The sequence below is a fragment of the Nicotiana tabacum genome, chromosome 17 (genome assembly GCF_000715075.1).
Source record: "Nicotiana tabacum cultivar K326 chromosome 17, ASM71507v2, whole genome shotgun sequence".
Taxonomy (NCBI): Eukaryota; Viridiplantae; Streptophyta; class Magnoliopsida; order Solanales; family Solanaceae; genus Nicotiana; species Nicotiana tabacum.
The window spans coordinates 152,156,191-152,178,938 of NC_134096.1; the positions used below are offsets into that span (position 1 = coordinate 152,156,191).

General features: G+C 40.6%; 1 long non-coding RNA gene across 2 annotated transcripts; it reads left to right on the top strand.

The window, feature by feature from the left end:
* Positions 1 to 4,592: 4,592 nt before the first annotated feature.
* On the top strand, positions 4,593 to 22,389 carry LOC107791763 (uncharacterized). Of its 2 annotated transcripts, XR_012701541.1 has the most exons (3): positions 4,593 to 5,019; positions 21,550 to 21,612; positions 22,240 to 22,389. It is a non-coding gene; the product is annotated as an uncharacterized LOC107791763 (long non-coding RNA). The 2 variants fall into 2 exon arrangements; XR_012701540.1 differs by lacking the exon at positions 22,240 to 22,389 and having other exon boundaries at positions 21,550 to 21,922.
* The last annotated feature ends 359 nt before the right edge of the window (positions 22,390 to 22,748 follow it).

Sequence of the window (22,748 nt, forward strand, 5' to 3'; positions counted from 1 at the left end):
TTATATTATAGCGAAGAGCAGACATCTGGGCGTCAATTTGCGTGTTTCTAATTCAAGGGTAATTTTGTAATTTCAGTGTTTAAGGAGACATAACGAGGGAATAAGCCGCTTGATACCCTAAGAGGGAATTAACTGAGAAAACAAGAGAGAGAAAGAAAAATAACATAGTGCATTCACTTCACTAAGGGTGGCAAGTGGGCCGATCCAGGTCCGGGATCGCGGGTCAAATGGGTTAAACGGGCAAGGACCATTTGACCCGGTTTTAGCGGGCCTGGGCCGGTCTTGTGGGCTGGTCCTATGATTTGCGCCCGTCAAGTCCGGGACCGTTTAGCCCGCTAGGACCCGGTCCCTTAGCGGGCCAAACGGTCCCAAGGCTGTCAAAAATAGTCGTTGGCTATTTATAAAATAGCCATTTAACCCCTCCCCCCAACTTTGTTTTAATCCCAAACTTTTTAAAAATTACACTTTTCCCCTATTTTCAACTATAAATACCCCACCATTCTTTCATTTTTTCTTACAAAATCATCAATCTATCACAATCTCTCTCTAATTTTCTTCTATAATTGCTACTATTGCTTACTTTATTGTTCCAATTTGTGAAACAATTGTGAAGTTGGTGAATTGAAGTCTTCAACGATAATCAATTTCCAACAAGTTGTTCGTCAATTCGGTAAACTCGTTCCAACTCTTAAGTTTTAATATTATAATTTTGTTTGTTTTATTTATTTTTTATTACTTTATTAATTAAGATGGCTTCCTTAAAAAAAATTTTGGTAAAAATAAGGGAAAATTCAAGAGTGACGAATCTAGTGCTCAATTTGTTCCTCCCCCACTGCCCCGGGCTCCCCGAACCAAACTCCATATACATCCTACACCTGCTATTCTTGATAGCGATAATAGTTTATTATAATTTACTGAAAGTTAATTTTGCCATAATATTAGATATGGTGAACAATTAGACCATGAATTAATGAATGCTCTTTATTCTAATCCAACTATTGATGAAAATGATGACGAGGAAATAGATTTTGATAAAACTCAACCGGATGATGATACACCAACTAGTCCTACTCCTGATGTTAACCCAACTAGTGGTAACCCTGCTAATCCAAATGATGCCCTATTTGATACTTCTGTTACTACCCCAAATGATAAAATAATATCAATTTCAATGGATAATGCTACTAGTAACACAAATGCTATAGCCTTGCTTACCACTACGCTAAATCCTACATTTAGTGATATTTTTTATGTTATATGTATTTGTCATATTTACCATTTAATTGTGGGTGATGGTATGAGAATTTTAAATATTGAAATTGAAAAGGTTAAAATGGCTCTTAACTGGCTTTTTTATTCAAACCGTAGAAGTAGACTTAGAGAATATTTTAAAAGATGTGATGAATTTGGCCTAAGAGAAAGAAAGGTTCCTAAACCTTGTCCAACTAGATGGAATTACATGTATGAAAGTTTGGTTGTTGCATATGAATATAGAAACCCCATAAACTCAACATTTAATGCACATATAAGTGATGATGATAAGCACCTTACAAATGGGGATTGGGCTAATGTTAAAATACTTGTAGAATTTTTAGAAAAATTTCATATTGCTACAAATGAATTTTCTGGGCAATATTATCCTACTATTTCTAACTGATTAGTTTATATTACAGAACTTGCAAATTTGTTTGCTCATTTTTCAGAGGGTGGGAAAATTTATAAACTTGCTATTGATTCTATGAGAAAAAAGTTTAAAAAATATTTTTTCCCTATTCCCCCTATTTATGGTGTTTCCGCTTTGTTAAATCCTTGTATGAAATTAGGAGGTCCTTATTTTTGGTATGAAACTGTTTATAATGGTTTAGCACTTAAAGATGAGGAATTGTCTCAACTTTCGAAAACAATAGCCTCAATTAGAATAAATGTTCAAACTATTTTTAATACTTATCAAGTTGCATTAAATCATGCTACACCAAATGTTCCAACTCATTCTTCTTCTGATTCTCAATCATCTAAAAGAACTGCGGGAGTAAGAGCACTTAGTGCTTGGGCGGGGTTTAGGAATTCTCAAGGTTCTAGTAGTAGTGATTTTTCACAACTAAATGAGCTTGAAGTTTATTTGTCGCAGGGAATTGAGGAAGTGAATCCCGACGGTTCCTTTAATCTTTTGGAATGGTGGAAGGACAAAGAAAAATATTTTCTGGTTCTTTCAAGGATGACCCGAGACATTTTAACTATTCAAGCTTCAACAGTGGCATCAGAGAGCGCTTTCAGTCAAACAAGACTTCAACTCGGTGATTATAGAGCGTCTATGAGGGAGAGTTTGAAAAAAATCAGTACTTTTCAGAGATTGGATCCGGTCGAAAAGAAGAAATTTTGGACTTGCTGAATCACAACCAGATGAAGACGAAGCTTACGAAGAAATGCTAGCTGAACTTGCGGAGGATGTTGCTTCGCCCGGAAGTGGCGATGACCAAGCAACTTTTCCGCCACCACCAACGAAAATTCCTCCGGACCTTGATAGATTTATGAAGTTTGTAAGAGATACCATGTAACTTGTATGAACAAAAATTAGTATGTATTATGTAACTTATATTTTGGCACATCTTGATTAGTTTCTTTTTCTTCTCAATGGTGGTATTAGCACCTTGTTGTGCTCATTCCATAGGGGGATGAAGACTAAGAAAGATATTGCCATATTTTTTAATGCAATAATAAAATTACAAGGCATATCTCTTTACAATATTTTTGTCTTTAGACTTAGATATTATTTTTAATATCCTTTTGTCTTTAGATGTATATATAGCTTATCGAATATAGCTTTTATATATATATATATATATATATATATATATCTAGACTTCTAGTACTAGTAATTTTTCACAACTAAATGAGCTTGAAGTTTATTTGTTACGGGGAATTGAGGAAGTGAATCCCGACGGCTCCTTTAATATTTTGGAATGGTGGAAGGACAAAGAAAAACACTTTACGATTCTTTCAAGGATAACCCGAGACATTTTAACTATTCAAGTTTCAACAGTGGCATCAGAGAGCGCTTTCAGTCAAGCAAGACTTCAACTCGGTGATTATAGAGCGTCTATGAGGGAGAGTTTGAAAAAATCAGTACTTTTCAGAGATTGGATCCGGTCGAAAAGAAGAAATTTTGGACTTGTTGAATCACAACAAGATGAAGACGAAGCTTACGAAGAAATGCTAGCTGAACTTGCGGAGGATGTTGCTTCGCCCGAAAGTGGCGATGACCAAGCAACATTTCCTCCACCACCAACGGAAATTCCTCCGGACCTTGATAGATTTACAAAGTTTGTAAGAGATACCTTGTAACTTATATGAACAAAAATTAGTATGTATTATGTAACTTATATTTTGGCACATCTTGATTAGTTTCTTTTTCTTCTCAATGGTGGTATTAGCACCTTGTTGTGCTCATTCCATAGGGGGATGAAGACTAAGAAAGATATTGCCATATTTTTTAATGCAATAATAAAATTACAAGGCATATTTCTTTACAATATTTTTGTCTTTAGACTTAGATATTATTTTTAACATCCTTTTGTCTTTAGATGTATATATAACTTATCAAATATAGCTTTTATATATATATATATATATATATATATACATACACACACACACACACACACATACTTATATATATATACTATATATATATTTAATATATATACTATACTATATATACATCTTATATATAGTATATAAGATGTATATATAGCTTATCGAATATAGCTTATATATATATACTATACTATATATACATTTAATATATATACTATACTATACTATATATACATCTTATATATAGTATATAAGATGTATATATAGCTTATCGAATATAGCTTTTATATATATATATATATATATATATATATATATATATATATATATACACACATCTTATATATATATATATATATACATCTTATATATAGTATATAAGATGTATATATAACTTATCGAATATAGCTTATATATATATACTATACATATATTTAATATATATACTATACTATATATACATCTTATATATAGTATATAAGATGTATATATAGCTTATCGAATATAGCTTATATATATATATATATATATATACATCTTATATCGATATACTATATATACGTCTTATATATATCTTATATACTATATATACATCTTATAGCCCACTTAGCCCGTTTAGCCCGCGGCTCGGGACCGTTTAGCCCGGGACCAAATGGTCCCGATCCCGGGCCGGTCCTTAAAAAAAGCCCGTTTAGGCTCGGGCCCGTTTGGCCCGTTTAATTTGGGTCCGGCCCGGGGACCGTTTGGACCGGGCCACTTAGCCCGTTTAGGTCCGGGACCGGCCCACTTGCCAGCCCTACACTTCACAATAGGTGCTCCTTGAGATGCATGGTGGGATTGGCATTCCACATCTCAGTCCACATGATAGTGGCTGAGCTGGCATAACTAACTCTTAGGCAAAACTGGAAATAAAAGGAAATATAGTGCCTAATGTGTAAATATAATAACCTATACTAGTATTATTTTATGGGCTAAGCAACTATGAATAATAAAAGGGGTCCACTTCTCATTCCAAGCCCAATCTCGTATCAATTCCCCTTTGTTAATATCTTCCTTGTCCTCAGGGAAAGAAGTTTGGAAACCTCAATCTGATAGTGTTGGCATCCTCCCACGTTGCTTGATCTTCTGACATCCAATCCCATTGGATTAAAAGCTGAGCAACATCTTTAACCTTTATGTATCATCCTCCCATCGAGCACCATTTTTGGTTGAGGGCAATATGGACTGGCAAGGTTAAGTACTGGAGGGTAAGAAATCTGAGGTGGTACTTCACAGCAAGGCTTGAGCAAAGAGACATGAAATATAAGGTGCAACATAAGCTCAGTTGGAAGGACTAGCTTGTATTCCACTGAGCCTACCTTCTGCTCCACCATATATGGACCATAGTACTTGGCAGAAAGCTTGTTAAAGTGATGCTGAGACATGGTAAGCTGCCTGTACAGTTGAATCTTGACATAAACCCAATCTCCCTCTTTAAATTGCATGTCAGTCCTGTGCTTGTTAGCCTGGTCTATCATTCGTTGTTGTGCTCTGGCTAAATGATAATTAAGCAACTGGAACTTGAATTCCCTAGTAATCAATCTCCTATCTACCTCTTCCACCTCAAAATCTCCAGCCATGTAAGGAAGGTGCAAAGAGGGAGGGAGGCTGCCCATATAAAGCCTCATAAGGGGTGGTGTGAATAGAGGAGTGAAAGTAAGTATTATACCACCACTCAACAAAAACCAGTTATTGTGCCCAATCAGTTGGTGAATCAGAAGTATAACACCTCAGATACGTTTTGAGGCATCGGTTGGCCACCTCTGTCTGACCATCGGATTGTGGATGGTAGGTAGTGGATGTGTTCAATGTCACTCCCTGTATTGCAAACACTTCCCTCCAAATTTTACTTGTAAATATATGGTCCCTGTCATTGATTATCTCTGCAGGCATACCATGTAACCTGAAAATATTTTCCATGAACAACTTAGTTATGTCACCAGCTGAATAAGGGTGTGATAATACTATGAAATGGGCATACTTTGTGAGCCTATCCACTACCACCCAAACTACTGATTTGCCCTTAGATTTAGGCAATCCCTCAATGAAATCCATACTAATACTGGCCCATGCCACTGAAGGAATCTGTAAAGGTTGGAGGAGACCTGGGTAGGCAATGGTTTTATACTTGTTCCTTATACAGACATCATAAGCTTTAACATGAGTTGTCACATCTTCCCTCATGCCCTTCCAGTAGAACAGTGCAGACAGTCTTCTATAAGTGTTTTCTACTCCTGAATGCCCTTCTTAAGGTGAGTCATGCCATAACTGGAGGATCTTCTTCCTGAGAGCCACATTGGCTCCAATTACCAATTTACCATGTCTTATGAGTTGCTGATGTACATAAGTGTACCCCTTGACCTCACTTCCTGTTTGTAACTGTTTGGTCAGCTCCTGAAGGGCAGGATATTCTGCCCAACTTCTCCCAATATTCTGCAGCAAATCAGTTCTAACTGTAGATATGGTCATAGCAGATAACTCAGCAATATGAAGTCTAGATAAAGCATCAACAACTTTATTCTCTTTCCCCTTCTTATACTCTATTTCAAAGTCAAATTACATTAGTTTAGTCACCCATTTCAACTGGGAACCGGTATGCAATTTTTGTTCCAGCAAGAATTTTAATGCCTTTTGATCTATTCGAACTATGAAGTGCCTGCATACCAAGTACTAACTCCATTTTGTGACTGCAAGAACTAATGCCAATAGTTCCTTGTCATAAACTGACAAAGATTGGTGCTTCACTGAAAGACCCTTGCTCAAATAAGCAATTGGTTTCCCCTTATGCATCAGGACAGCCCCAATCCCCACATCATACGCATCAGCCTCGACAATAAAAGGAATAGAGAAGTCTGGCATAGCCAGCAAGGGTGTTGTGGTCAACGCTTTCTTCAGTTCTTCAAAAGCTAGAGTTGCCTTGTCACTCCAGTTGAAGTTGTCTTTCCTGAGTAGGTTAGTCAATGCCTTGCTTATAATGCCATATCCTCTGATGAATCACCTGTATTAGCCAGCCAACCCCAAAAAACCTCTCAATTGCTTGACATTATTAGGAATTGGCCAGTCTGCCACAACTTGTATCTTATTTGGGTCTGTAGATACCCTTTTTGCTGAGATGCAGTAGCCCAAATATTCTACTCTTGCTGCAGCAAAAACACATTTAGTCTTTCGTGCATATAGCTGATGTTGCCTGAGTATTGCAAAGGTTATTCTGAGATGCTGGACATATTCCTCCAAACTCCTACTGTATATCAAGATGTCATAAAAAAATACCAAAATAAATTTTCTGAGTTGATCCTTAAATATGTGATTCATTAGGCTCTAAAAGCTCGAAGGTGCATTAGTCAGCCCAAATGGCATGACTAAGTACTCAAAATGGCCAGAATATGTCCTAAAGCAGTTTTATTGACATCAGCAGGGGCCATTCGAATTTGATAGTATCCAGACCTCAGGTCGATCTTAGAACCCAATTCATCCAGTAATTATTCGATAATGGGTATGGGAAACTTATCTTTGATAGTAATTTGATTCAAAGCCCTGTAATCCACACACATCCTCCAGCTTCCATCCTTCTTTCCCACCAAAACCACAGGAGATGCAAAAGGGCTGCAACTCTGTTGAATCAAACCTTGGGTCAACAATTCATTCACCATCTTTTCTATCACATCCTTCTGCATTGGGGAATACTTATTTGGTCTGTTGTTCACAGCCTTGGCCCCTTCCTGAAGTGGTATGTGATGGTCAAATAGCTCCCTGGAAGGTGGAAGGTCCTGAGGCTCTCCAAAAAGTTCCACATATTCTTCTAAGATAGACTGAATCTCCTCAGGTTCATGAGTTTGAGTGGTTGCCCCTATCAATTCTGTGCAACTATCTTCCATTGGAACTAGGGGTGGGCATATTTCGGTCCGAACTGAAGAAACCGACCGAACCAAAAATATTTTTATTTCGATTTCAGGTATTCAGTTTTTTCGGTCGGTTTCAGTTTAAAATTTTAAAATTTCAGTTTTTTGGTTCGGTTTTCGGTTATTAATTTATTTGGTTCGGTTAACCGAAAAACCAAATTATTAGCATATAGATTCTTTAAGTTGTATATAGGCTAAGCCCATAGGTAATAATATAAGCTCAATTTTGAAGTCCATCAAATACCCAATCCAAACTTACCATTTTATTCTAACTTACCGAAATTTTGAAAGAAAACCAACAAATTTGTCAGTCCAATTATTACATAGAGAGAGTCCAATATGATAATATTCAAACCGAAAATCAATTAGAAATAAATTAAACCGAAATTAAAAAATCGAACTGAACCGAACTTATTTCAGTTCGATTTCGGTTACTACTTTTACAAAACCGAAAATCAAATAACCAAACCGAATTTCTTCAAACTGAACTGAATATACCGAATGCCCACCCCTAATTGGAACTGTTTTGATCATGAATAACTGGGCATTACCCCTATTGATGTGCTGCAAAGAGTCTGAATCCACTACTTTCAACTGATGGATTGTTCCTTGTAATGAAATTAGCCTTCCCTGATACTCAAATTTCATGGTCAATTTCTTAAAATTGAACATGATATCTCCTAGCTCACCTAACCATTAGATGCCTAAAACCATATCACAATTTTCAAAAGGCAACAAGAGGAATTCGGCCTTAGACACATTGCCTTGCATCAACTATTCTAAGCCTCTGCAGATCTTATGCACCTGCACTGTATTGCCATTTGCCAAGCTCACATTTGTGGGTGGACATTGATCTATTTACCATCCCATACTCTCCACCAACTCAGAGTCTAGGAAATTATGAGTGGAGCCACTATTAATCAAGATATTAAGCTGTCTCTGGTGGCAATACCCTGTGACTCTCATGGTTCTGTATTTCTTTGCACCATTAAGAGCATGAAGGGATATCTCGCAAGCATCTGCCAACTCCTCAGTCTCATGCTTTTCTTTAATTATTAATCCTTTTATTCCTTCTTCCTCTAACTCCACCTAGAACAACTGTGCCTTGAATTTGCACACATGACTTGGCTGGAACTTTTCATCACACACATAACATAAGTCCTTAGCCCTTTTTTCACTCAATTTCGCAGGGGTTAGCCTTCTCCTTCTACCCTTATCCTCTGCAGGTTTAGGTAAGTGCATAGCTGGATTGGTAAGGTTCTTAACATTTGTATAGGAAGGGGTAAATGAGTGTCACGACCCAAATTTCTCTCTACAGGATATCGTGACGGTACCTAGTCTCTATGACTAGGTAAGCCAAACAATTTTGCGGAATAACAGAATATAAAACAGAACTCAAACCTCAACATATGAAATATATAAAAACTGCGGTTCAAAATAATTATAACTCCCAAAACCCGGTAGAAATAAGTCACAAGCTATAAAGAGAAATGCTAAGTGTCTTTATACATCAGAGTTTAAGGAAAATAACATAATAAGGATAGAGGGGAACTCCGAGATTTGCGGACGCTGGCAGATGTACCTTGAAGTCTCCACGTACAGGCTATCTCACTGGTATCTGCTCTGGTAGGAAGAACCTGGATCTGCACAAAAGGATGTGCAGAAGAGTAGCATGAGTACACCACAACAGTACTCAGTAAGTGCCAAGCCTAACCTCGGTAGAGTAGTGACGAGGTCAGATGAGGGGACTACTGGAATAAAAGGAAATAAGGCAGAAAATATAATAATACAGTGAAATGACTGAGAATTTAACAATGAGAAATTACAGAAATATAACAACACATCAAATAGAGGTAAACAACCGGGGCGCTCCCGAGGTACCGCCTCATAGTCCCAAACGTAAATACACAACAGGGGAGCTCTCGAGGAACCGCCTCGTAGTCCCAAAAGCAAATATGCAACGGGGAGCTCCCGAGGTACCGCCTCGTATTCCCAAAAGTAAATATGCAACAGAGAGCTCCCGAGGTACCGCCTCGTAGTCCAAATAGTAAATACACAACTCGTAACTTATGGAACAACGAATTTTGTAGCAAGGAATCCTACACTTAAATACTGAATACAAAATCAAGGAAGCAAGTAATTCAACTAAGCATGTTGCACAAATTGCAAGTAAGAGTTAAGACACGTAGGCATGTGATACTAGGCTAAACATGATAACTACACATGCTAAGGCAACTCGGTTAAGGAATTAAAAGAGGATTACTCAACAAGAACCAGAATCTCCACATTTAGCTCGTGTACGCACTTGTTACCTCACGTACACGACACTCACATATCACAAATTGTTACAACAGTACCAAATCCTAAGGGGATTTCCCCCACATAAGGTTAAACAAGTCACTTACCTCAAATCTCGCTCAATCAATCGATAAGAATGCCTTTCCCTCGACTTTGCGACTCTGAATGGCCCAAATCTAGCCAAAAGCAATTACATACTATGAATACAACTACAAGAAATTAATTTAAATAATGAAATTACGACTTTAGCAAAGAATTAAAAAATTGCCCCAAAAATTCTACCCGGGCTCACGTCTCGGAATCGGGTAAAAGTCAAAAAATACGAACACCCATTCGATATCGAGTTCACCCATACCAAAATTACTCAAATTCGATACAAAGTTCTTAATCAAAACCTCAAATTTCTGCCTAAGGATTTTCCACCTTTTTCACAAATTTCTCAACCCAAATCCTTAATTAAATGAAGAATAAATGATTTATGAGTGGAAATAAATCAAAAACAAGTCAAGAATCCTTACCCAAATGTTTCCTCTGAAAAACCCTCAAAAGTTCGCCTCAATCCGAGCTCTATTGGTTCAAAAATGGAGAATGAAATCAAACCCTCGGATTTGGCCCTTTTCTGCCCAGCGATTTCGCTTTTGCGGTCAAAAATCCGTTTCTGCGGTACCGCTTTTGCAGTGAAATCTCCGCATATGCGGAGTTCAGCTAAACTCCTAGACTCCGCACCTGCGCACAATCATCCGCATCTGTGGCCCCTCGTCCACTTCTGCGGAAGGTCACTGCCGCTGGCCAACCGCTTATGCAGTCCAAAGCCCACTTCTGCAGGTGCACATCTGCGCAAATACATCCGCTTCTGCGGACAGGCCTCCCAAGCAGTCGTCCGCTTCTCTGATCAATCTTCCGCAGAAGCGACTCCGCTTCTGCGGCCTTCACGCCGTACCTGTGACCACTGGCCATCCTCATCATCCCCGCATATGCAATCGCCAGTTTGCTTCTGCGAGCTCGCACCTGCGGTCAATCTTGCGCAGGTGCGATTGCACCAGACCTGGTGCCTTCAGCCATTCTCACAAGTCCAAATTGATCCGCTAACCATCCGGAATCCACCCGAGGCCCCCCCGGGACCTTGAACAATTATACCAACCAGTCCTAAAGCATCATACAAACTTAGTCGAGCCTTTAAATCATATCAAACAACGCTAAAAACACGAATTGCGCATCGATTCAAGCCTAATGAACTTTGAAACTTCAAACTTCTACATCTGATGCCGAAACCTATCAAATCAAGTCCGATTAACCTCACATTTTACACACAAGTCATAATTGACATTACAAACCTACTCTAACTTCCGGAATCGGAATCCGACTCCGATATCAAAAAGTCCACCCCCAATCAAACTTTCCAAAAATCATCCAATTTTCCAATTTTCGCCAATTGATGCTAAAATGACCTACGGACCTCCAATTCAATATCTGAACACGCTCCTAAGACAAAAATCACCCTACGGAGCTATTGGAACCATCAAAACTTTATTCCGGAGTCATCTTCACTTAATTTGAACTACGGTCAATTCTTACAACTTAAATTTCCATTTTAGGGACTAGGTGTCCCATTTCACTCCGAAACCAAAAACAAATCCTCTCGGCTAGTCACGTAACCACAAAATAAAATAGAATAAGCAATAAATAGGGGTTCGAGGCTAATTCTCTCAAAACGACTGACCGGGTCGTTACATCCTCCTCCTCTTAAAATAAACGTTCGTCCTCGAATGAGTATAGAGACATACCTGAAGTGGTGAAAAGATGAGGATATCGGCTATACATATCATGCTCGATCTCCCAATTTGCCTTCTCGAATGGATGACCCCTCCACTGCACCTTCACTGAAGCGATATTCTTTGATCTCAACTTTAGGACCTGCCTGTCAAAGATGGCCACTGCTCCTCAACATAAGATAGATCTTTGTTCAGCTAGACTGAGATGAAGTCTAACACATGAGATGGATCACCGTGATACTTCCGAAGCATGGAAACATGGAACACTGGATGAACTGCAATGAGACTAGGTGATAGTGCAAGTCTATAAGCCACCTTCCCGACCCTCTCAAGAATCTCAAAAGGCCCGATATGCTTAGGGCTCAACTTGCCCTTCTTTTCGAACCTCATAACACCATTCATGGGCGAAAACCGGAGCAAGACCCGCTCCCCAACCATGAATGCAACGTCGCGAACCTTTCGATCTGCATAACTCTTCTTCTTGGACTTGACTATACGAAGTCAATCCTGAATCAATTTAACCTTTTCCAAAGTATCCTGAACCAAGTCCGTACTCAATAACCTAGCCTCGCCCGACTCAAACCAACCCACTGGAGACCAGCACCGTCTAGCATACAAATCCTTATACGGGTCCATCTGAATACTCGCCTGATAACTGTTGTTGTAGGCAAACTTCGCAAGTGGCAAGAACTGATCCCAAGCACCCCCAAAATACATCACACATGCGCGAAGAATATCCTCCAATATATGAATAGTGCGCTCGGACTGTCCGTCCGTCTGAGGGTGAAATATTGTACTCAACTCCACCCGAGTACCCAACTCATGCTGTACGGGTCTCCAGAACCGTGATGTAAACTGCGTACCCTGATAAGAAATGATAGATACCGGCATGCCATGAAGCCTGATAATCTCGCGAATGTAAACCTGAGCAAGCTGCTCCGAAGAGTAAGTAGTAACCACATGAATGAAATGAGCTAACTTGGTCAATCTATCCACAATCACCCAAACTGCATCGAACTTCCTCTGAGTCCGTGGGAGCCCAACAACAAAATCTATAGTGATCCGCTCCTATTTCCACTCCGGAATCTCTAGCTTCTGAAGTAATCCCCCTGGCCGCTGATGCTCATACTTCACATGCTGACAATTTAGGCAACGAGCTACATATTCCACTATGTCCTTTTTTATCCGCCTCCACCAATAATGCTGCCTCAAGTCCTGATACATCTTCACGACACCTGGATGAATGGAGTACCGCAAACTATGAGCCTCCTGGAGAATCAACTCACGCAAACCATCTACATTGGGCATACATAGCCTGCCCTGTATCTGTAATACACCGTCATCTCTAATGGTGACTTCTTTGGCATCATCGTGCTGAACCGTGTCCTCAAGGACGAGCAGATGGGGGTCATCATACTGACGCTCTCTGATACGACCATAAAGAGAAGACTAAGAGACCATACAAGCCAAAACTCTGCTCGGCTCGGAAACATCCAATCCGACAAACTGGTTGGACAAGGCCTGAACATCCAAGGCTAAAGGCCTCTCTACTATTGGTAGATATGCTAAACTACCCAAACTCTCCGCCTTGCTACTGAAGGCATCGGCCACCACATTGGCCTTCCCGAGATGATAGATGATAGTGATGTCATAATCCTTAAGCATCTCCAACCATCTTCGCTGCCGCAAGTTAAGATCCTTCTGTTTAAACAGATGCTGTAGACTCCGGTGATCGGTGAAAACCTCACAAGGGACACCATACAAATAGTGCCGCCAGATCTTCAAGGAATGAACAATAGCTACTAACTCGAGGTCGTGGACATGATAGTTCTTCTCATGTACCTTCAGCTGTCTAGACGGCGTAGGCAATCACCCTACCATCCTGCGTCAACACCGCGCCGAGACCAATACGCGACGCATCATAATACACCATATAGGACCCCGAACCAGTAGATAACACCAACACTGGGGTTGTAGTCAAAGCAGTCTTGAGCTTTTGAAAGCTCTCTTCACACTCTTCGGTCCATATAAACGGAGCACACTTTTGGGTCAATCTGGTTATAGGTGCTGCAACAGACGAGAAACCCTCTACAAATCGGCAGTAATACCCCGCCAAGCCAAGAAAACTTCGGATCTCCGTAGCTGAGGATGGTCTGGGCCAACTCTGCACTGATTCAATCTTCTTCGGATCTACCTTGATCCCGTCACTCGATACTACATGGCCCAAAACATGACACTGAGTTTTGCCAGAATTCACACTTCAAAAATCTTACATACAACTTCTTTTCTCTCAAGGTATGAAGCACAGTCCTCAGGTGCTGCTCATGATCCTCCTGACTTCGGGAGTACACCAGAATGTTGTCAACAAATACAATGACAAAAAAGTCAAGATAGGGTTGAAATACACTCTTCATCAAGTGCATGAATGCTGCTGGGATGTTGGTCAGCCCAAAAGACATCACAAGGAACTCATAATGACCATACCGAGTCCTGAAAGTAGTCTTTGGGATATCTGGCTCCCGAAGCTTCAACTGATGATAGCCTGAACGCAAGTCGATCTTAGAGAACACTCTGGCACCCTCAAGTTGATCAAATAGGTCATCAATACGTGGCAATAGATACCTGTTCTTAACTGCAACCTTGTTCAACTAGCGATAATCAATACATATTCGTATAGAACCATCCTTCTTATTTACAAACAAGACAGGAGCACCTCAAGGTGACACATTGGGCCAAATGAAGCCTTTATCGAACAACTCTTGCAACTGTTCCTTTAATTCTTTCAATTCTGCCGGGGCCATACAATAAGGTAGAATAGAAATAGGCTGAGTGCACGGTAACAAATCAATGCCAAAGTCGATATCTCTGTCGGGCGGCATGCCCAGAAGATCTGCCGGGAATACATCTGGAAAATCCCCCACTACTAGAACTGACTCAACGGTAGGAGTATCAAAACTGTCATCCCTCACATAAGCTAGATATGCATCACACCCTTTCTCAACCATTCGCTGAGCCTTAAGAAATGAGACAACCCTGCTAGCAACATGATCTAAGGTACCTCTCCCCTCTAGCCGCGGTAAACCTGGCATAGATAATATCACCGTCTTGGCGTGACAATCAAGGATAGCATGATAGGGCGACAACCAGTCCATGATCAAAATAACATCGAAATCCACCATACTGAGCAATAATAAATCGGCTTTGGTCTCAAAACCACTAAGAACAATCAAACACGACCAATACACATGGTCAACAACAATAGAATCACCCACGGGTGTAGACACATAGACAAGTGAACTTAGAGAATCACGGGATACACCCAAATATGGAGCAAAATAAGATGACACATAGGAATAAGTGGAGCCTGGATCCAATAAGACTGATGCATCTCTATGACAGACCGGAACAATACCTGTGATGACAGAATCGGATGCAACTGCATCCACCCTAGTAGGAAGAGCATATTATCTGGCCTGGCCTCTCCCTCTAGGGCGACCTCGACCTGCTCGACTTTCACCTCGATCTAGTGGTGCAGGTGGAGTGGTAGCTGGTGCTGTAATCATAGCATGAGGACCCGGTGGAGCACTCGGTGCCTGAGAAATCTGTGGAGGTGTACCCCTCTTAAGTGTGGGGCAATCCCTCACTATATGGCAAGTGTCACCACACTCAAAATAAGCTCTCGGAGGATGTGGTTGTTGTGGCTGGCTCGGGCCTGATCGGCTAGATTGACCACTGAAAGCACCTCGTACAGGAGGTGCACTAGACACCGGCAGTGCATAATAGTGATCCTGGGGCCTAGGAGTGGCCGGAGCACCGCTGGCGGCTGGAAGTGCTGAGTGAACAGGGCGACTCATATCCATATAACCCCTGCCCTGACGAGCTGTAGCTGGGGCACGAGTACTACTATAAGTGCCAGACTCTTGAGACCTCTTGGCTTCTCTCTCTTCTCTCTCCCGAGTCAGCATACCCTCCAACCTCCTAGCAATCCCCACTACCTGTTGGTACGCAATATCTATCTTCAACTCTCGGGCCATGCTAAATCTGATACTGGGGTTGAGCCCCTCAATAAATCGACGAACCCTTTCCCGAACAGTATGCTCGCTACCACTAATATGCCTCTCCTATAAGATGAAACATAGTGAAGGAAACCCCACTAGACTCTGCAACACCTATAGTACGGAGGATACAGTGGCACTCCTCAAGAAAACTCTGGGCATCCTCTGACGCCAAACCACTGAAAGTAGGAGGATGGTACTTCTTGTACCTATCGAGCCTGAGCTGCTCCCCTTCAAAAAATGCTGCCCCAACCTCGAGCTGAACTAGAGCTACCGGCTGCATCAGTATGATCTCTGGAACCTGGTCGACCTGAACCCACTGATCTGGGGTACAGGCGGTAGGAGTCCTCCCCTGGCCTGAGATGTGGCAGGAGCAAGTGGTATCAATCCTGCCTGAGCCAAGGTGCTGAACATGCTCAGAAACTATGCTAGAGTCTCCTGGAGGGCTGGTGCAGTAACAAGTGTCTCAGGTGCCTGTCCTCCAACTGGAGCTACTGGTGGCTCATCTATAGCAGTTCATGCGGGTGCTCTGGTTGCACCACGTGGACTTCCTCAGCCTCTACCCCTGCCCTGACCCCGGCCTCTCATGGCTCTAGTAGGGGGCGCGGGTGTCTAGTCATCTAATCCAGTTGTACGTATCCTCACCATCTGTGAGAGAATAGAAAGATAGAAGTTAAGAATCCCGAAGTCAACAAGTTTCGCACGACAAGGAATCAAAGAAGTGAAATTTTCCTAACAGTTTCATAGCCTCCCAAAGATAAGTACAAACGTCTCCGTACCGATCCGCGAGACTCTGCTAAACCTGCTTGTGACTCATAACACCTATGAACATAGAGCTCTAATACGAACTTGTCACGACCCAAATTTCTCTCCGTAGGATGTCGGGACGGCACATAGTCTCTATGACTAGGTAATCCTAACAATTTTGAGGAATAACGGAATATAAAACTCAACTCAAACCTCAACATATGAAATATATAAAAACTGCGGTTCAAACTAAGTGTCTCTATACATTAGAGTCTAAGGAAAATAAGGAAAACAACATAATAAGGATAGAGGGGGACTCTGAGGTTTACGGACGCTGGCAGATGTACCTTGAAGTTTTCACGTACAGGCTATCTTACTAGTATCTGGCCTGGTAGGAAAAACCTGGATCTGCACAAAAAGATGTGCAGAAGAGTAGCATGAGTACACCACAACAGTACACAGTAAGCGCCAAGCCTAACCTCGGTAGAGTAGTGACGAGGTCAGGTTAGGCCCCTACTGGAGTAAAAGGAAATAAGGCAGAAAATATAATAATATAGTGAAATGACTGAGAATTTAACAATGAGAAATTACAGAAAGATAACAACACAGCAAATAGAGGTAAACAACCGGGGCGCTCTCGAGGTACTGCCTCGTAGTCCCAAACATAAATAAACAACAAGGGAGCTCCCCAGGAACCGCCTTGTAGTCCCAAAAGTAAATATGCAACGAGGAGTTCCTGAGGTACCGCCTCGTATTCCCAAAAGTAAATATGCAACGGGGATCTCCCGAGCTACCGCCTCGTAGTCCTAAAAGTAACTACACAACTCGTAACTTATGGAACAATGAATTTTGCAGCAAGGAATCCTACAGTTAAAGACTGAATACAAAGTCAAGGAAGTAGGTAATTCAACTAAGCATGTTGCACAAATTGCAAGTAAGAGTTAAGACACGTAGGCATGTGATACTAGGCTAAACATGATAACTACACATGCTAAGGCAACTCAGTTAAGGAATTAAAAGAAGACTACTCAGCAAGAGCCATAATCTTCACATTTAGCCCGTGTACGCACTCGTCACCTCGCGTACACGATACTCACATATCACAAATTGTTACAACAGTACCAAATCCTAAGGGGATTTGCCCCACACAAGGTTAGACAAGTCACTTACCTCAAATCTCGCTCAATCAATCGATAAGAATGCCTTTCCCTCGACTTTCCGACTCTGAACGTCCCAAATCTAGCCAAAAGTAATTACATACTATAAATACAACTACAAGATATTAATTTAAATAATGAAACTACGACTTTAGCAAGGAATTGAAAAATCGCCCCAAAAAGTCGACCCAGGCCCATGTCTCGGAATCGGGTAAAAGTCAAAAATTACGAACACCCATTCGATATCGAGTTCACCCATACCAAAATTACTCAAATTCGATACAAAGTTCTCAATCAAAACCTCAAAATTAAGGATCTTTTCACCTTTTTCACAAATTTCTCAACCCAAATCCTTAATTAAATGAAGAATAAATGATTTCTGAGTGGAAATAAATCAAAAATAAGTCAAGAATCCTTACCCAAATGTTTCCTATGAAAAACCCTCAAAATTTCTCCTCAATCCGAGCTCTCTTGATTCAAAAATGGAGAATGAAATCAAACCCTCGGACTTGGCCCTTTTCTGCCTAGCGATTTTGCTTTTGTGGTCAAAAATTTGCTTTTGTAGTGAAATCTTCGCATATGTGGAGTTCAGTTGAACTCCCAGACTCCGCACCTGCGCACAATCATCCTCATATGCGGCCCCTCGTCCGCTTCTGTGGAAGGTCACTGCCGCTGGCCAACCGCTTATGCGGTCCAAAGCCCACTTCTGCGGACAAGCCTCCCAAGCACTTGTCCGCTTCTGCGATCAATCTTTCGCAGAAGCGACTCTGCTTCTGCGGCCTTCACGCTGCACCTGTGACCATTGGCCATCCTCATCATCACCGCATCTGCGATCGCCCGCTCGCTTTTGTGAGCTCGCACCTGCGGTCAATCTTGCGCAGGTGCGGTTGCACCAGACCTGGTGCCTTTAGCCATTCTCACAAGTTCAAATTGATCCGTTAACCATCCGGAATCCACCCGAGGCTCCCGGGACCTCGACCAATTATACCAACTAGTCCTAAAATATCATACGAACTTAATCGAGCCTTTAAATCACATCAAACAATGCTAAAAACATGAATTGCACATCGATTCAAGCCTAATGAACTTTAAAACTTTAAATTTCTACATCCGATGTCGAAACCTATCAAATCAAGTTTGATTGACCTAATATTTTACACACAAGTCATAATTGGAATTACGGACCTACTCCAACTTCCGGAATCAGAATCTAACCCCGATATCAAAAAGTCCACCCCCGATCAAATTTTTCAAAAATCATCCAATTTTCCAACTTTCGCCAATTGACGCTAAAATGACTTACAGACCTCCAATTCAACATCCGAACACGCTCCTATGACCAAAATCACCCTACGTAGCTATTGGAACCATCAAAACTCCATTCCAGAGTCATCTTCACTCAATTCAAATTACGATCAATTCTTATGACTTAAACTTCTATTTTAGGGACTATGTGTCCCATTTCACTTCGAAACTAAAAACAAATCCTCCCGGTTAGTCACGTAACCACAAAATGAAATAGAGGGAGCAATAAATAGGGGTTCAGGGCTAATTCTCTTAAAATGACCAGCCGGGTCGTTACAATGAGTTGGCTCTAGAAGAAGTACTAGGATAAACAGTTGAACACCTCATAGCTTTAGACTGTTTGAGGAATATTGATTCCTGTAATTTTGCCAAATAATAAGCTCAGGGAAGTGAAAAGGGTCTGTGGATTCGAACTGCATCTCCTAACTCTGGCTTCAGCCCATTCAAAAAGATGTTTATAACATGGTTGGGATCCAAGTTAAGTCGAGTCATGGCTCTGTCAAACACCTCCCGGAACTCAACCACACCTCCAGTTTGCCTAAATTAACCAGTTCAGTCATGGGATCATCATATTCTGCCCCAAATTGATCAGTCAGTGCGAAAAGGTACTCATTTCATGTAGGATATGGGAGATGGGCCCTGCTCCTCATGTATGCTTGCTGCCATTGAAGAGCAATGTCGTTCAAATGTATAGCAGCAATAATGACTTTTTGTCTAGAAGGGACCTCATCTAATGAGAAAAATTGTTCATATCTATACCACTATTCCTGAAATCCCTTTCCATTGAACCTGGATAACTCTATCTTTGACAACCTGGTGAGTGTTTGGTGATTTGGGAGTAGTGGAAGGGTGTTGTACTGGTTTGGGTTATGGTAATGTAGGGTTGGATTTGGGTAATTTTAGTCTGGGTTATATGGGAAAGAAGAGAAGTTATAGTGAGCTGAGTTTGGTGAGTATGAGGCATAGAGATTCTAAAAAGGATACGTATATGGAGGTAATTGATGGGTAAAGTTAGGACTATACATCAGAGCTGATACAGGGTTACCAACCATCTGAGAATTAGGAATTTGAGCAAAACTGGGTTTGGGGGTATAAAGATTTGGTAAGCGAGGGGATTGAAGTGGTAATGTAACGAAATTAGCTGGGAGTTGGGAACTGGGAAATTGAGAATTTGGAATTGGTAATGAAACTGGGGTTAAATACGATTTCAAAATTGGGATAGCCTGGTGACATTTGGTTTGAACAGAGCTACTAAGAGCTACAAATTGACGAGGAGAGGAAGCATTTTGGATACCTCATAGATCCCTGGTCCGATAGTTGGAGAATACAGTTCCTTCGACAATGATGCCAGTAAGGCTTGCTGCTTATCCTTGTCTATGCTCCGAACAGTCCCAATCGTCTCTTCAACTCGCGAAAGGCGCTTTCATGCACCGATTCGAGCTGGTCTTGTCGCACAACCATTCGATCGAGCGGCGTCAAAACTTCATCCATCTCACCATCCATGGCAGCACACCCACAGAGCAGGTAATTGCTCTGATACCACTGATATCTTAAGAGGGAATTAACAGAGAAAATAAAAGAGAGAAAGGAAAATAACAGAGTGCATTCACTTCACAATAGGTGCTCCTTGAGCTGTGCTGCAAGCTATATGGTGGGATTGGCATTCCACAGCTCAGTCCACGTGATAGTGGCTGAGCTAACATAACTAACTCTTAGGCAAAACGGGAAATAAAAGGAAATAAAGTGCCAAATGTGTAAATATAATAACCTATACTAGTATTATTATATGGGCTAAGCAACTGTGAATAATAAAAGGGGTCCACTTCCCATTCCACTTCTAATGATAAAGTAAATGCAAACACACGAATTGAACAGTCTTAGCCTTGGAAGGTTAATTACCCTCGAGCAAGGTACGCTTCGATCAGTGTCAGGATTCAGAAGAACAAGAACTTAAAGAGAAATAATAATAACGTATTGCTTTGGGATGCGTGTTACAATGTTCTCAATGAATTATCAGACCCCCTTTATATATTAGATGAGTCCTACTTTAGGTACAATTCTATAAAAGGTGAAAATCCCTTGATTTGCTGATTGACGGTTCCTTACTGATACGCGCCGAGATTCCCGCCTCAACATCTGCCCGGTTACGAATATTTCGGTCTTCCGTTAGTTATGCTAACAATGCTTCTCCGAGCTCATTCGGGGCTAGGGTCGACTCCGGGGTTTCAGACTCAATGTTCTCGAAGGCAGGTGTTCTGACCCCGGGTTCTAGCCCGATATGACTTGGGGCCGATCTTCAGTCTCGTATTGTCATGTTCCGAGCCTGTCCTTTCATGTCGTAGGCGAACTCGATCTCGACAGTATACAATTTCCTTAATTATAATCCTATTTTACCTTGTACACAATTATAACTACGAAGGAATTTGTACTTTTCTTACAAATGTAGATTGATCTTGTATAATTTTTGAAGCATGGAGTTCGTCTAGAGATAAACAATGAGATAGAAGCTAAAATAACCTCTAGATCTATTAGTTACAAATACAGAATCCAGTTTTCGAGTGTAGCCCAGGTATACACAAGTTCAGTTTGAAAAAAACTATACTTCATATTTCCTGTTCCTTATGTGATTCTGCTGCCCCCTGCTGTATTTCCGTTTAAAAACTGATATGCCTTCTTATTACAGGTTTTTGTCCAGGAATGTGCAAAGAAGGAAAAAGAGGCATGTTGATTTGCTGAATATTCTATGGTAAGGATAATTTTTATTGTTTATATAGCGTTACATCATAGCCTATCATTTATCCTCCACGTGTGCTACTTGCACATCCTTAGATAGTGAAAAGTTTTTCTCTTTCTTCCTTTATTTTGGTAGTTTCCCTATGTGACCCTCAATCATGGGTCTATTGTTAGCAATGTGATCGTGGCTACAAAATGAGAAGGGGGGGAAATGGGTATGTGAGCTATTTCTGGTGAATTGTTGAAGAAGCGGATTCTCTGTAATAAAGATGAGTGGTTAATCATAGAAATGTGCAAGTGATCTATTACAGTTAGCTAACTTACGCCGACAATTTCAAGCTTTTTAAGTTTTGGTGATAAAAGATTTGTAATTTCTTCACCTTAAGAAAATTTCTACTTAGAAGTTGGTTTACTGATACTCCCAAGGTAACATTGGCAAATTTGCTAATGGGTCTCAGCCTTCATCAATCTTTGAATACTAAACAGAATGTCCAGCCTAATTTGCTAATGTGTCTCACTCTTAGGAAGTTAAACAACTAGCAAAACCATTATAATCGTGGTTCACCTATATGGTCTGCGAATCTGCTATGTTATAAAAGTATATGGTATGATAGACTAAGCTGTGAGAATTGCTTTACAGGAAGACCATGAAACTGTGCCAATGGAAGAAATATCATTCTAAATTCTGTGTGTTGAAGTTCGAGGAAGAATGTAACCTGGTTAACCATTTTCAGTTTTATACACATTGAAATGATCTACCAATGAAAGAAATATCATTCTAAATTCTGTCTGGTGCAGTTCTAAATTCGGTCTACAACCACTTCTATCAGTTCATTATTTTCTAAACTTTCTTTGTTCTTTTCAGAATGGGAACATTAGAATGCTTGAGATGCTTCTAAATTCTTAACGAGGAAACTAAAAATATAACAGTAGAAATAGTTAGATATAAAACAATGAAAGACCCATCGATTGTGATGTTTGTTCTAACCAGTAAATGGTTACACATGGTAAAGTTCATACAGAAAATGAAGAGATTGTTTGAATCATTTAAACAATAGAGAGAAATGACTTTCTTGCATGTTAACAAGATAGAAGTTATATTCGACTGGAAACTAAAATAGCAACAATATTGCTCACCTGCTCATATAA